The following is a 15,371-nucleotide window of genomic DNA, read 5'->3' on the forward strand; positions in this document are numbered from 1 at the left end:
GAATATTTTTAAAATATAAACCTTCTTTTTCATATAAATAATTCAATCCTATCCGTAGAAATCCTCCAGATTTCTACGTATATATAAAATCTAGAAACTCTCGGCTCTAATAATGTTAGCCCTTGTGATACTGAGCAACTTTGCCGAAGATGCCATCTTTCTAAGTGGTCAGGCAACTGAGCTATGCGCAAAACAAAAATTCTTTGCTCACTAGCGCCGCCTAGTGGCAAAATTTCGAAACTTTCGGCTCAAATAATGTTACCCCTTGTGATTCTGAGCAACTTTGCCGAAGACGCCATCTTTCTAAGTGGTCAGGCTACTGAGCTATCCGCGAAACAAAAATTCTTTGCTCACTAGCGCCGCCTAGTGGCAAAATTTCGAAACTTTCGGCTCAAATAATGTTAGCTCTTGTGATACTGAGCAACTTTGCCGAAGACGCCATCTTTCTAAGTGGTCAGGCAACTGAGCTATCCGCGAAACAAAAACTCTTTGCTCACTAGCGCCGCCTAGTGGCAAAATTTCGAAACTTTCGGCTCAAATAATGTTAGCTCTTGTGATACTGAGCAACTTTGCCGAAGACGCCAACTTTCTAAGTGGTCAGGCAACTGAGCTATCCGCGAAACAAAAACTCTTTGCTCACTAGCGCCGCCTAGTGGCAAAATTTCGAAACTTTCGGTTCAAATAATGTTACCCCTTGTGATACTGAGCAACTTTGCCGAAGACACCATCTTTCTAAGTGGTCAGGCTACTGAGCTATGCGCAAAACAAAAATTCTTTGCTCACTAGCGCCGCCTAGTGGCAAAATTTCGAAACTTTCAGCTCAAATAATGTTAGCTCTTGTGATACTGAGCAACTTTGCCGAAGACGCCATCTTTCTAAGTGGTCAGGCAACTGAGCTATCCGCGAAACAAAAACTCTTTGCTCACTAGCGCCGCCTAGTGGCAAAATTTCGAAACTTTCGGTTCAAATAATGTTACCCCTTGTGATACTGAGCAACTTTGCCGAAGACGCCATCTTTCTAAGTGGTCAGGCTACTGAGCTATCCGCGAAACAAAAATTCTTTGCTCACTAGCGCCGCCTAGTGGCAAAATTTCGAAACTTTCGGCTCAAATAATGTTACCCCTTGTGATACTGAGCAACTTTGCCGAAGACACCATCTTTCTAAGTGGTCAGGCTACTGAGCTAGGCGCAAAACAAAAATTCTTTGCTCACTAGCGCCGCCTAGTGGCAAAATTTCGAAACTTTCGGCTCAAATAATGTTAGCTCTTGTGATACTGAGCAACTTTGCCGAAGACGCCATCTTTCTAAGTGGTCAGGCAACTGAGCTATCCGCGAAACAAAAACTCTTTGCTCACTAGCGCCGCCTAGTGGCAAAATTTCGAAACTTTCGGTTCAAATAATGTTACCCCTTGTGATACTGAGCAACTTTGCCGAAGACGCCATCTTTCTAAGTGGTCAGGCTACTGAGCTATGCGCAAAACAAAAATTCTTTGCTCACTAGCGCCGCCTAGTGGCAAAATTTCGAAACTTTCGGCTCAAACAATATTAGCCCTTGTGATACTGAGCAACTTTGCCGAAGACGCCATCTTTCTAAGTGGTCAGGCTACTGAGCTATCCGCGAAACAAAAATTCTTTGCTCACTAGCGCCGCCTAGTGGCAAAATTTCGAAACTTTCGGCTCAAATAATGTTAGCTCTTGTGATACTGAGCAACTTTGCCGAAGACGCCATCTTTCTAAGTGGTCAGGCAACTGAGCTATCCGCGAAACAAAAACTCTTTGCTCACTAGCGCCGCCTAGTGGCAAAATTTCGAAACTTTCGGCTCAAATAATGTTAGCTCTTGTGATACTGAGCAACTTTGCCGAAGACGCCATCTTTCTAAGTGGTCAGGCAACTGAGCTATCCGCGAAACAAAAACTCTTTGCTCACTAGCGCCGCCTAGTGGCAAAATTTCGAAACTTTCGGTTCAAATAATGTTACCCCTTGTGATACTGAGCAACTTTGCCGAAGACACCATCTTTCTAAGTGGTCAGGCTACTGAGCTATGCGCAAAACAAAAATTCTTTGCTCACTAGCGCCGCCTAGTGGCAAAATTTCGAAACTTTCGGCTCAAATAATGTTAGCTCTTGTGATACTGAGCAACTTTGCCGAAGACGCCATCTTTCTAAGTGGTCAGGCAACTGAGCTATCCGCGAAACAAAAACTCTTTGCTCACTAGCGCCGCCTAGTGGCAAAATTTCGAAACTTTCGGTTCAAATAATGTTACCCCTTGTGATTCTGAGCAACTTTGCCGAAGACGCCATCTTTCTAAGTGGTCAGGCAACTGAGCTATCCGCGAAACAAAAATTCTTTGCTCACTAGCGCCGCCTAGTGGCAAAATTTCGAAACTTTCGGCTCAAATAATGTTACCCCTTGTGATACTGAGCAACTTTGCCGAAGACACCATCTTTCTAAGTGGTCAGGCTACTGAGCTATGCGCAAAACAAAAATTCTTTGCTCACTAGCGCCGCCTAGTGGCAAAATTTCGAAACTTTCGGCTCAAATAATGTTAGCTCTTGTGTACTGAGCAACTTTGCCGAAGACGCCATCTTTCAAAGTGGTCAGGCAACTGAGCTATCCGCGAAACAAAAACTCTTTGCTCACTAGCGCCGCCTAGTGGCAAAATTTCGAAACTTTCGGTTCAAATAATGTTACCCCTTGTGATACTGAGCAACTTTGCCGAAGACGCCATCTTTCTAAGTGATCAGGCTACTGAGATATGCGCAAAACAAAAATTCTTTGCTCACTAGCGCCGCCTAGTGGCAAAATTTCGAAACTTTCGGCTCAAACAATATTAGCCCTTGTGATACTGAGCAACTTTGCCGAAGACGCCATCTTTTTAAGTGGTCAGGCAACTGAGCTATGCGCAAAACAAAAATTCCATGCCCACTAGCGCCGCTTGGTGGCGTAATTCCGTATGAGAATGACCACCGCATGTCAGCCCTTGAGCTACTGAACAACTCTTCCGAAGACACCAACCTTCCAAAACATCAGGATCTAGAGATATCATATGTTACAAAATTGTGCATTCTTATCCCTCATGGTTTATATAGTGCAAATCAAAAAAAGCGCCCCTACCGGCCAAGTTCTCAACTAAAAGGATGATCCTCAACTCCTAAAGGTAGATCGTACTTAGCACTGAAACTTCGCCGAAGGCAGTACTGTGCTATCTCTTTTGGCATACGAGATATTCAACAACACCCCCAAAGTGATGAAATCCCATAAGCCCTGGGTCTCCTATAACGTTCTGGTGTGTCTAATAGGAGTGAGCGTAATAGGAGTGCACGTTATAGGAATGCGTTTAATAGGAGACCTGACTGTATTCATTATACAGTCAACCCTCCACGAGTCGATATTGAAGGAACCATCGACTCATGGAAATATCGAGTCACGGAACAGCAATGCTATGGAAAGCTGTTTGAGGGGACCATCATAGTAACCATGAAATTTGATTTTTAGTATGGTTCCATGAGTCGATATCGAGTAATGGAACATCAACTCATGGAGGTTTAACTGTATCTTTTCAATGTTTTTTTTTTATGACAAGCGGCAAGAAATATCGAGCATTTCAAATTAAAATTGGTGTTGCAAGTTATCCCTCAAGGGTAGTCAAAAATGTTCTTAACTTTTTTTTGTGTTTAAGCCCTCAAATTAACAAATCTCTTATGTTGTCTCTTCCACTGTAACTATTAGTAAATAATAATAGGGTAGATGTATTAATCTTCGCCCCCTCCCTAGTTTTCGCCCCCCTGGTAGAACATTAGCTTGTTCTAGATTGTAATAAAATAAAAATGTTTTACTTTTTAACTTATATAAAAGATTGGAATAAAATATACTTAGTTTCCAAATGTTACTAATTAAAGTAATCTTCTAAACCGCCAAATAATCACATATAAAAATGTGGGAAAAATGATACGCTATTTTTTGCGTTCATTGAGAAAAGCGTCTATTTTAAAAGGCAAGGAAAACATATTAAGATAACTATTTCATCTTTAAAAAATGAATAGTTCTGATAAGACATGCATCAGCAAGAGACACGAATAGATTTTTTCAACTATTTCAGCAATTATAACCAGTTTTAAACTATTTTTTCAGGGTGGCGAAAACTAAAGCACGTTTTCGTACGATTCTAATCTTCGCCCCTGGCGAAACTACCTGTAACGTTCTTTCAGTGGTGCGTGCATTAATTTTCGCCCCTCCTCGAAATTGTTCGAAAAACAAAACAAACTCATTGATTTATTAACTGTTTACAGGAGGTTACAGGAAGTTTAAAGGATTTTCTAAATGTACCGAATGGTTCCTTCTTCTTGGTATTACGTTTCACTGGGACAGAGCCTGTTCTTAGCAATATATTCTCAGCAGTATTCATATGAGCACTTGCACAGTTATTAGCTGAGAGGTTTCTTTGCATAAGCTGCCATTTTCGTATTCTTTTATTCTGTGGTAAGCACAAAAACACTTTATGCCTAACGAAGTCAATATTATTCCCGTTAAGAATAGATCTTCGACCGACCAGGAATCGAACTCAGACACCTTCAGCATGGCTTTACTTTGTAGACGCGGACGTTACCACTAGAATTAGGTGGGATTAAGAACTTCATCAACGTTTTTCAACCGACTACTAAAATCTGTTTAGTTTACCATAATCTGGTAAAAATCCTGTGCAGTAAATGTGACCATTTCCATAGTAGCATTAACTACGAAGCATTTCAATCCGTGACACCTACCGTACAGCACAGTGTAGTTCAGATCAAGTTTATTTCTAGTTATAAATATTGCAACTCTGGTTAAATAAATAAACTTTCTTCTGTATTGATGTTGACTACACTTCAAAAAAGTTAACAGATTTATGTAGTCTTGAAAATTGTTGGTGTAGTTCTTAGTTTTACCATGCATTCAGTAGTTTCTACAATAAAATTCATTTCAGTGTATGATATTTGTTGCTCATCATTATACTGATAGTCTGTGACGAAGAACAAATTGAACTTATTATTGTCAATCAAATAACCCACCATATTCAGCAAGAATGGAATAGAAACGAAATATGATCAACCGATTTTTAATATTAAATATTATTTTTACCACTACATGAGTTAATGGGTTTACCGCAGTACTTTTTTTCCGCATTCAGTTTTTGGCACTGCTAACATGATTGAAAACGCTGAATATAATAAATTTCTCCCGAAATAACGGTACTTGATATAATTATTTAAAAAATATTGGAGAACTTTTATGTATGACATATCGGGGTTGATTCCGATATTCTGATATTGGATTATTTCATGTTGGGAAATTTCTCGACTTCCTGGGAATAATAACATATATCCAGGCTTCCGAATTCTCACTCACTCTCACGATAATGGATTTATCCCTCACAGCAATTTTCAGCGATTAGCTGCCTTGCGATTTTATCCGTCCACAAAACAAAGCGAAAATAGATAATTGCACATTTCCGCAGCTGTGAGAAGTTTGTTTTCTCTTTCTCCGATCCATGGAGAACTTTTCCTGTATACATCGCCACAAGCAGCTTTTCCTGTATCCATCGCCACAAGCAGTTGCTTTTATGCACCAAATTAACCACTCCTTTCGTCAAGTTGGGGTGGTAGCATGGTTAGCGTGCACGCATCGCGGTTGTTTTTAGCAATGTTCTAGGTTCGAATCCCGTCGCCGGCACTAGTTTTTGTTTATTCACATAGTGATAATTCTCGGGAGCAGTTGGTGAGCGAAAATATGATGGAGTGAAAAATAAATTATCCTCGGAGTGGAGTGGTTTTCGGTTATCCACCATCGTAGCTCCAGGGAAAATTAGTGTGAGCGATAAAAGATGTTCACGTGAGGAAGCGAAAAAAGCATTCTCCTTACGTGAGAAAAATCGTAGATTTCGCATCATTGATACGAAAATTCAGAACCCTGCATATATCACATAAATGCTACAAGAGCATAAATAATTAATTTGCAATAAATAAAAACAATACATAGTGGAAATCAGGACCTTCCATAGCCTTCGTTAGTAGGCGGCTACAAAGCAAATCCATATTTTTGTAATGGAATTTTTATTTGAGTTCCTTGTCCATGAAGTGTCATCGTGCCTGCCACACGGTACGACTGTAGAAATGGCAACTTATGTAAAGAAACCATTTAGTTATGAACTAAGTACTCTTTGAAAATTAAGCTGAGAATCAGGCTCTGTCCTAGTGTGGACGTAATGCCAAAAAGAAAAAGACATAGTGGAAATAGGCAGGATAAGTACCAGTGAAGATGAAAAGTGAGAAGATAATAAGTACTTGATTAAACTATCGAAAACCTGTACTTCAATTAATGGGGGCGAAGATTAGAGCATGGGTGGGGCGAAAATTGAATTTGGGGGGACGAAAATTAAAGCACACCATCAATCCAAAAATTATACTTTTTTCAATAGTAAAACTTTGTTTTGGATAACTTTGCAGCTTGATCATCCTAAAATAATAGATGAATAGTTGAATAAACCCAATAACATTATTTGATATTGATTAATAGAGTCAGAAATTTATTATTCCTGCGATTACATGGTTTAGGGGGGCGAAATCTAGTGCTTCTACCCTATAAGTGCAAATTTGGCTCGGGCTCCGTTCACTTTTGGCTCGCGTTCAGTTCAAAATGCACCACTGCATAATAGTGCTAAGTTTCATACAACAGATCAGTAAAACCGCTCAAAAAGGTTTCAGAATGTGCCAAAGGTGTAATTTATTCTGTGAAAAAATGGTGAAAAATGTCTTGGAGGTCGTTTGCCCCTTCTGATAGGAATCATGACAACGCTCATGATGGTACTCACTGCTTGGCCTATTCTTTCGCAGTACTGAGATGAGAGAGAAAGCGGTCTCATGATTCACCCTGGTTATGTTGAACAGTGATTCTTTGTTCCCCGTTAATCGCGTTCAAATTTACAATGTCCCGTAACGAGTGAAAGCATTATTCGACCAGTACGAAATTTGCAGCGAATTCATGGTGAAGGTAATGGGTGAGTTTATTGGACTACTTCCTCAATTTAACTTATTGAACTTCCTGTGATACAGACAGTGAGCCAAAATATGACCATTAAACAAAAATACACCCACAACCCCATGTTCGACTGTTACACCTTGTAAGCATTATTCAAACGATCCGTCACTCGAACGAACAGTGACTTTCTGGGAACAAAAATGTCACTCATTCGTCTTCTCTAGCCAGCCCACATTTCGTGGGACAGAGATTGTTCCACTTGGTCCCCACAACGCCCACAAATCCCAACCAAATGCTGGAAAATATTAAAAAATTCTTTAATTTCCCCTATCCCGAAAATCCCTTTTCGCTGTAATTCCGCTCGTCATACCACGCCAACGTTGAACACTGTATAGTGGTCGAAAAAAATTGAGATTGGTAAAAACTTGATTTCATCGCCCTAATCGAAGAAATTTTTGATCATGTTTTTATTTTAATTGAAAACCCTAAAAAATTGAATTCTAGTATTCGATACTATTAAATATTTGATATAAAAAAATCTGATGTGCGATAAAAGTGTCATCATAAGCTTTAACCCTAACATTGAGGCCTTCCTTAGCCGAGTGGTTAGAGTCTGCGGCTACAAAGCAAAGCCATGCTAAAGGTGTCTGGGTTCGAATCCCGGTCGGTCCAGGATATTTTCGTAAAGGAGATTTCCTTGACTTCCCTGGGCATAGAGTATCACCGTACCTGCCACACGATATGCGAATGCGAAAATGCGATAACTGTGGAAGTGCTCATAAGAACACTAAGCTGAGAAGCAGGTTCTGTCCCAGTGAGAACGTAAATGCCAAGAAGAAGAAGCCTAACATTAGGGAAATATTCCTAACATATGAATTCTGTGAGTTATTTAATTAAAATTTTTATCAAAATTTTGATCTGGAGAGTAAAAAATAAATTTTGTGAAATTTTAATTAGGGATCATAAGAATATGAAATGATATAGAACAATAAAAATATAAAAATCTCAAAATTATTGTTGGGTATTTTATCCACCTCTTTGTATGGAGTCCGACCATTGTGCACTGGTGACGTAGCCACAAGCGCGCTGGAAAGAAAAAAACCGAGCGAAAAATGGAAGATCAGGGATCCTTCTAACCAGCATATTGTCACGCTCGAAAGTACATCCTCATCGTCTTTTATATTTTTCCCCCGTCCTTCCACCGGCGGCCTCCTCGATGGTCACACGACTGCCTTTGTAACTTTTGCTCGGCATCGTACTCTCCCGGTAACTTTTTTCTACCGTACTTGAAAATGCAAAATTTTCTCTACCATGCTCGAAGCGAGGCCACATCCCGATCAGAGGAAAATGGCAAGCTTTTAACAAACTTATTCCACAAAAGTTATAACACCGCGACATTTTTTTTTTCGACTTGTCATTTAATTTAAATTGAGATCTGATGAAGACCATAGTATTCTATTATAACAATATGAGCTGCTGTTAACCTAAATATTGTCAGCATGAATAGGTAAGTCAGACTTTACACTATACCAGTTGATCGTGAAAATTTTCATAAATTAGTGGAAAAGCACTTATGGTGAACGGGAGAAGCTTCGATTTACAAAGTTTGTTTCGCCCTTCTCAAATGTTAGTTTAGATATGATCAAAAGTGAGAATCCCATGAAAATTTGCAATGCTTGGTTTATAATTAAAATCATTTGAATAACATGGTTTGCCATTGAATTGTCATTACATATCTACACAACTTATTTTGCTCTAGAGACCGTTTTACAACTTTTTGTTACGCATTTAGTATCAAAAAAACTAAATCCGTTATTTTCAGGTGTTTTTCATATATTTTGCCTCTTATTTCAAAATTATATGGTATTCGTTTGCCATATTTTTCTGCTCGGGTTGAAGGTTTTTACCAGTCGACTATCATCGGTAGGTAGAACTGTAAAAAAAAACGAAGGTGGGTTGGACAAAACGTTGATGAGGCTGTGCAGGAATAAAAAATAGCCAGGTCAGCCTTTTCAATGCCATTCTGCAACAATCACACTCATTATCGAAGAGTGTGAAAGTGGTAATAGATATAACGGATTGGTGGTTGGGAATTTGCTCGCTACGATGGAAAGCGAAATAAGTGGGATCGAGAGGGTTGGCTGATGAAATGATGACTAGACTATTTCTAGGGGGCACTTGATAGCAATAACGTGACAAAAACAATGACCAGTTTATGAGCGTGATTATTATCATGATGCTTGAATATGCTAAACGATAACAGCCTGACACCGATTCAACATTCTATAAGGCCTAATGAATTTGCATGTGAAATAATGAGCTACCATGCGTCCCCATAAGAGATCTTTTCACCATGTCGCAATGGTTAAGCGCTAACGAATCGTGGGTCACGATAGCTTCCGAGGTTAGAATTTATCTCATTTGCATGCATTTTGGGATTTATGAGTGTTTAATGCGTGAAGTAGATATACGTTGGGTCAAGTTGCATTCGAACGTAAGCAACTTGTATTGATAGATACACATTTGTACATTTTCAACGCACCAAATTTTAATCAATGTAAAGCAGTCAGTCTTGCTGTTTTCTTTTTGTGCTACAAATCCAGCGATCCATTGAGCAAAATAATAAATTACTGATTACACAGCAAAGGGATTTTGCTGGAAATTATTATAAACATTCGGTTTATCTTTCCAGTAAAGAAATGATCAGTAGTAAGTTTTTAATCCATTAGTGAGCATACAAACTGTACACAAACTCTACAGAAATATGCTGGTATCTCAAGATCCTGATCATTTAGAAGGACGATTTCTTCGACAAGTTTGTCAATTAAACACTTTGGAATCCAAGATGGCGGCCTAGAAAACAAGATGGCGACTTCCGGTTCATGAAAATCATTGTATATCAAAATCCTGATCATTTAGAAGACCGATTTCTTCGACAAGTTTGTCAATTAAACAGTTTGGAATCCAAGATGGTGACCTAGAAAACAAGATGGCGACTTCCAGTTCATAGAAATAATTTTATGTCAAGCATGTTTTTTTCTACAAGTTTATCCAGGTTAAAAATTGCTTTCAATTAAACAATTTGGAATCCAAGATGGCGACTTCCGGTTCATGAAATTCATTGTAGCTCAAGTTCCTGATCATTTATAAGCTTGTTTTTTCTACGAGTTTGTCCAGGTTGGAAATTGTTCAATTGAACGTTTTGGAATCCAAGATAGAGGTGTAAAAAAAATATGGCGACTTCCAATTCATGAAAATTGTTTTAGAAAATAAGATGGCGACTTCCGGTTAATAACAATTATTTTATCTCAAGATCCTGAAGCATGATTTTTTCTTCAGGTTTGTCCAGATTGAAAAAAACAAATCGTTTAGATTTCGAAAAATCCTCAAAACAAATCGTGGTTTCTTTTTGCAAATCCAATTTCAATTTGTACATTTGACACATGTTTCGTCTTGTACGCGTAAACTTCAAAACGTCCAAACTATTATTTAACCATGCAATATACTCAAAACAAAAGTTTTATGAACACTTACGCCACCAAGTTTAGAAATTTTGTATCTCAAGACTTGTTCAAAGGTATCCCTTAAGATGCAGAACAATTTTGTCAAAGACGCAATCAGTTTTGGATCTTTTTCTGAGTTTGAAAAAAAGAAAAAAAAAGATAATTTGCACCGTTACGAAGTAATCCGTACTCTTGTGCGACTTAATTTATGATAACAAAGTTGATTTGACAGCTACGCCGGATTGGTCCGATTTACTTTGTACGAGTATACGAAATGTACATATGAACTCATAAAATAGAGTGTTATGCGATGAAACTAATCTATCTAACGATTTCATCCGATCGGTGTGTTTCGTAGAGCAATCTCAAAACAAAAAAATTCGGCATGTCTGAAATTTTGACACAAGAAAGCCATGGTTTTCCCCTTTCATTTGCAACCAAAACAAAAATAATCTGTCGGGGGGTCTAGAACATGTTTTTTTTTTTTTCATTTTTTAAGGAGTTTGGGATATAATTTAACCTTGGTAAGAAACTTGGTTCGTTTTCGACCTATTTCAAAATACAAAACATTGTATTTTTTGATTAAAATATTGCTAGGTTATTGACGTTTTCTGACAATAAGGTATTTTTTGTGGGAACATTTATTTTTGCGGAAACAAAAGTTTTGAATGGCCCCTTAGGGAGCTTCCATAAAATAAAAGTTACAAATTGTGACTTAGGGTCATTTTCGATCCGAAAATTCCGGAAACCCTTCCGGAGATCCGGAATTGCATCACTGTGGTCACCGGGAACCTGCTATATCTGAAAAAAGTCCCTTTAGAGACCCTTACTTTGACAACCTGTAGTATCGAAACTAAACAAGTAATCTGAACCGTCCTCATATTGTCGAATAGGTCGAATATAGATTCTCAAATCATTTAGTTATTCATACCCGGTTCCGGAAACCCTGAACATCCAAAAAGTAAGTTCCCATCGCAGTGTTGTGTATGTAATTCATATCGGTACTATTCGGTTGATGGATATTTTGTCATAAAATTTCTCTGTAATATGGAACCAATTACCGGTGCACATCCTTTGAAAAACTCGGTCCAGTATGGCCCATGCGAAATCGGTTCCTGGAGACCCGGAAGGTAGCCAATTTGAACACATGGACAATAGTGTCAACATTGCATTGGTATTGCAATTGGGTTGGAATATTGGATAAATGAAATGTTATGTTGCGTCTGTCATTGGCACAAATGTGAACTTGTCAATTTTCTAGAATCTATGATATAAGATCGAAAGGGCAAAAGATCGAAGAGGAATAAAAAGGGGATTAAAGGTCATAAATATTCTTTCAAAAATGATTTCATTTCCCACAATGCAAATCACTTTCAACCTTTGGTTCTTTTGACCTCCTGCATTTTCGACCATTTGTCTTTCGACTTATTGTCCTTACGACCTTTTGTCTTTCGATCGCTTGTTCCTAAACCATGTCAGAAAGATGAATATTGCTCTTGAGTTACAAATAAAAATTGAAAAGAGGTTGTTTGACATACTTAGTTTTGAAATCAATTCAAATTTCAACAATGGATGAAACCAAAAGAGAAGCAACTCAAAAATTTAAATTTCGGTCTCGGCCTGTAAATTTTAAGGTCTAGAGCTGTCCAGAATATAATTTAGAAGATATTGACACTAGATTTTTGCAACATTTTCATCTAAATCCGTTTTTACAATTCACCTCACCAAACCTTATTAATTTACGGTGCATTTTAAATGATATTACAAACAACAAAATAAAAACAAAATGCACTAGACCCCCCGATGGATTATTTTTATTTTAGCAGCAAATAAAAGAGGAAGGTCTTGTCTTTCATTGGTCAAAGTTTGAGACATGCCGATTCTTTTGTTATAAAGTTACATGAAAAAGACACCGTGGCCAATATGTAGTGCGGGTGTGATGCAATTTGGGCATATAAACGACTTTGCTCGTAAACTGTTATGCGACTTCTGGTTGTATGGGCTACACCAAATGTCTGGGAGCATTACAGGAACGCAACAAATTCATTTTCAACATCTTATTTGCGAGCCCGGTCTGAAAATACCCATTATGCATAGATTTCCAACGATATTCATGGACCGGAACTTGCCATCTTGTTATCTGGGCCGCCTTCTTGGATTACAAAATGTTTATTTGACAGCAATTTTCAATCTGAATAAACGTGTCGAAGAAATCTTTCTTCTAAATGATTAGGATTTTAAGATAAAGTGATTTTAATGGACGCCATCAATTTTTCTTGACCGCCATCTTGGATTACAAAAATGTTTAATGGACAGTAACTTTCGAAGTCAGCTTCACCGGTGGTCCCAATCACTGGTTTATTCCAAATTGTTGGACCATTTTGAAAACTGGAGCTTGCAAATGAAGTTTGAATTTTATTTGATACCAGTTTTCTGGTTTTTTTGGGAACAGGTTAACTATCTGGTCCATTTTTGGTCGGATTTGGACCAAGATTTGAACTGTTCCAAATCTGGTTTGACACATGTTTGTTTACCAGTTTCTCCCTGGAACAGCCAAGCTGGGGGGAAGCTTGATAGTCCAGAAAGTAAAGCAAAGTTATTTAAGAAAGAAGGCGGGGAAACAATCCTCTAGGAATTCATACAGAGACACCTCCATGAATCATACGATTATTTCTCCGGGGAAGTCCACCTAAAGAAATCTCTTGGAGCTCTAGGAATTCTACCGAAGTTCCTATAATGTGCCTAACAGGATTTTCACCAGCAATTCCTCAACGGGTTTCTTTCAGTCATTCATCCTGGGATTTGCTCCAGGAATCCTTTTGGGTTTGTATTTTCTTCAGAAATTTCTCCGTGGATTTCCTTCAGGAATTCTTTCGGGAATTTCAGGCATTTCCTCCTGAAATTTCTTCGAGGATTTCCTCAGAGATTTTTTTCTGAGGATTTGCAGCAGGAATTTATCCGGGGATTTGGTCAAAGAATTTCTCTTTGGATTTTATTATGAAATTCCTGCAGGAATTTTATCCAGAAATTCCTCTGGGGATTTATTTGTTGAATCTATACGGAGATTTACACGAGGACTGTCCCTGAAAATTCGCATCAGGAACTTCTCCACGGAAAGTATACGAGAATTTCTCCGAAAATTTGCTCCAGGCATTTCTGGGGGATTTCTCCAGAAAGTCCTCCGGAGATTTTTCCCATGAACTTCAGGGATTTTCTCCACGTATTCCCCAGAAGATTTCCAATAACAATTTCTCCGGTGATTTCATCCAGGAATTCCTCTGGGGATTTTGTCTAGAAATTCATTATAAAATTCCTCCGAGGATCTTCTTTAGAGATTACTCTGGAGACTTTTTCTTGAGATTTCCTCCAAAATTTCTCTGGGGATTCACATCAGAAATTTCTGCGTTTCCTCCAGAAGTTCCTCCGAGAATTTCCTCCAGGAGTTTTTCCGCGTGTTTTCTCCAGAAATTCCTCCGAGAATGTCCCCCAAGAACTCCTCCGATGATTTTCTCTAGGAATGTTTCTGGGGTTTCCCAATAGCAATTGATCCAGTGATTTCGTTCAGATATTCTTCCGGAGATTTCAATGAGAGATTTTCTCTCCGATGATTTCATCCGGGGAATCCCAAGAATCCAGCAATTTCTGTAGGGTTTTTATCCAGGAATTACTCCGAGAATTTCGTCCAGGAGTTCCTCCGGGGATATCGTTATGAAATTCCTTCAGGAATTTTCTCCAGAGACTCCTTTGGAGATTTTTTCAGGAATTCATCCGGGGATTTCCTCCAGAATTCTTCTGAGGATTTGCACCAGGAATTTCTACGGCGGTTACCTGCAGAAAATTCTTCGGGAATTCACCCCAGGAATTTCCGCCAGGGATTTCATTTTCTCAAATGCTTCCAGAGATTTTTTAAAGAATTCCTCTAGCAATTTCGTCCCGAAATTCTTCCGGGGATTTACTGCAGGGAATTTCTTCAGGAATTCAACTTAAGATTTTCACGAGGAATTCCTCTGGGGGTTTGCGCCAGGAATTCCTCCTGGAAACTCTCCCAGGAATGCCTCTTAAGATTTCCACCAAGATTTTCTCTAGAAATTCCTCCTGGAATTTCTCATGGGATATCCACCAGAAAGTACTCCGAGGAATTATTTCAGAAATTTAAGCGGGGATTTCTTACAGCAATTCCTACGGGATTCCCTCTAAGAAATCCTTCGGAGATTTGCTCCAGAAACTGGGGATTTTACCCAGGAATTCCTCTAGAGATTTCCACCAAGAATTCCTCCAGAAATTCCTGCAGGGATTTCCTTTTGGAAGATTTTCTCATGAGATTTCCACCAGAAAATCCTCCGCGGATTACCTCCAGAAACTTCTGCAGGGATTTCTTTTAGTTATTCATCCGGGATTCCCTCCAGGAATTCCTCCGGAGATTTGCTCCAAAAATTCATCCGGAGATTTTTTCCATAAATTCGTCAGGGGTTTTGCTTCAGACTCCCTCGGAAATTCCTTAATGAATTTCATAAAAGTCTTTCCAGGAATTCCTTCGGAGTTCCTATAGAAATTCCTCCGGAGTTCCTTCACGAACTCTTTTAGATTTTTTGCCAGGAATTCCTTAGAGCCAACTGGAATATCTTCAGAGTTCCTCCGAGAATTCTACCGTTGTTACTACAGGAATCCTTTCGGAACTACACCGGAAATTCTTTTGGATTTCCTTCATGGATTCTCCAGCAATTTCTTGGATTTCCTCCAAGAATTTTTCGAAGCTCCTCCAGGAATTTCTTTGGAGATCCTCCCGGATTGTATTCAAAGTTCCTCTGAGATTCCCTCCATGTTTCCATCAGGAATTTCTCCAGAGTTTCTCT

Source organism: Aedes aegypti, chromosome 2, assembly GCF_002204515.2.
Source record: "Aedes aegypti strain LVP_AGWG chromosome 2, AaegL5.0 Primary Assembly, whole genome shotgun sequence".
Classification (NCBI taxonomy): Eukaryota; Metazoa; Arthropoda; class Insecta; order Diptera; family Culicidae; genus Aedes; species Aedes aegypti.